Genomic DNA, 2129 nt, shown 5'->3' with positions numbered 1-2129 from the left:
ATCATAAATCCTTTAAATGAGATAAATAAATAAATTTTATTGTAATCACATAATGGAATATTATGCATCAGGAAAAATAAATGAATTATATCTCTGTGCAATAACATAGATGACTTCATTATGATAGTATTGAGTGGAAAGACCACATGCAGTATGATGACCTTCATATAAAATTCAAAAAAAGGAAATGTAAATTGATATCTTCAATATACAAAAAGGCTTTCCAGTAACAGTGGATGTGAAAAGATCATTAACGTAAGAAATACGACTAGAAAATAAAAATGAAAAATAAGTGCGTAGTCAAGCAAAGGTGTAGTCAGATAAACACTGTATTCACTTTTGATGGAAGGATAAATGAACAAAATCTCCCTGAAAATCAATTTATTAATATCTAAAGAAACTTTAAAATGTTGTTCTTTAAAGTAGTAATTCTTAGAAATCAGTTCCTAGAAATAATCAGTGATAGAGTTTTATAGATAAAGATACCCATCGCAATATGATTGACAGTAGTAAAATTAGAAATAAATGAAATATAAACTATTATAATTCAATAAATTATAGTGTATACATTAAATGGATGTTAGGAAATCTTTAAAATTATGTTTTCAACTTTTTAAAATAATCATTTAATTATTTTATACAAAATAACGTCTAAAATTATTTTAAGAATCAAGCAGAAGAATCAAGAAAAATAACAAAAGTATATCTCCATCCACAAATAATACCTTGGGAAAATATCATTCCTAGTCTGTGTTTCTCTCCCTTGAAATATATATATAGATTCACACACATACATATATGTGTATATATGTAATATTTATATAAAATAAGTATTTATTATATATTTTGTGTATGTATATGTTACACACAGAGATTCCTTGAGTTTATTAATTTTCAGGAATATCTTTCTATTGCCATTGCATATAGACAATAACAAAAAATGACTGTTTATAATATTCTTGTCTCACAATATATTCCCCTCTGATCTATAGACAATTTGTTCATTGGTGTCTAAAATTTGTTATGGAAAAATTTGGTGCCAATATGTTTAGGTCCACCTTTAACCCCCATTGGTGACTTATTTGCTACAAGAATCCTGAAGAATTCTTTATTTATCAAGTTCGATGATATAATCACAATATGTTTCAATAATACGTCTCATTCTATGCCAGGTCTTTTAAAAATGCAGTGTGCCATTTTAGTCTTCATATATACTACTTCTATTACAGTGTTTGTTTCATATGTTGGATTATCTACTTGTTTCCCAGTGGAAGCCTCTTTTATATCAATACTATGATTTTTAAGCATGGCTAGTCTATTTCACAATGTTTTAAATTTATTTTGGTCCCCTTAACTATAATATTTCTGGATTTTCTTGATTGTGAGGCACTCTCAAAGAGTTGTGTTTTCATTTTTTGTGTACTTTTTTTTTTGCACTGGGTTCCCCTTTAGATTGGACACTCTGATATTTAAAAAAATGTGATGTACATTTCTTTTATCTATTTCTGTGGTATGCTTGCTTACTTGCCATGTATTTTCTTTTCATCTTGCTCTGCCAAAAACCTTTATTTGTTGTTTTGTCACGTGAATTAATTCTCCTTGACTCTGACTACTATATCTGAAACCTATCTTCCTTCCCCTCTCCAAGTATAGTTTGTGACTTGAGATATGACACTTTGGTCCAGTTTGGAGAAAGGGCTTTGCTGGAATTATAGATAGCCTTTGTTGGATACCCTGGCATGTCTTATAGTTAGTTTATGTGAAATGGTATGAAGCAGCGTTCCCACTACTTAGCTAGAGGGAATATCATGATCCCTTGGCAGAAGATTTGGGTACCTCAAATCATTCCCTCCTGTTCATGATGCAGCACTTGAAAATGGTGAGGGGGCTTTATGCTGTAGGGTTCGAACCTGTTTTTACTAGACAACCTGCTTGTCATGTTTATCCATTTGTCTTCCAATTGGTGGGTATTAGTGAGTTTTGGAGATTTTCTTGATTTACATTCTTTCCAAAATGACTAACAGGTGTTATAACCCAAATATTACTGTAGCAGAATTCTTTCCTTGGTCAAGATTTTTTAAAGATTATGGTATGAAATTTTACTTGTAACATGGTTTGCTTGTAGCTGT

The sequence above is a fragment of the Aethalodelphis obliquidens genome, unplaced genomic scaffold, assembly GCF_003676395.1.
Source record: "Aethalodelphis obliquidens isolate GAN/ISIS:26980383/991018 unplaced genomic scaffold, ASM367639v1 scaffold4, whole genome shotgun sequence".
NCBI classification, from domain to species: Eukaryota; Metazoa; Chordata; class Mammalia; order Artiodactyla; family Delphinidae; genus Aethalodelphis; species Aethalodelphis obliquidens.
Note: the sequence above shows the minus strand (reverse complement) of the source record.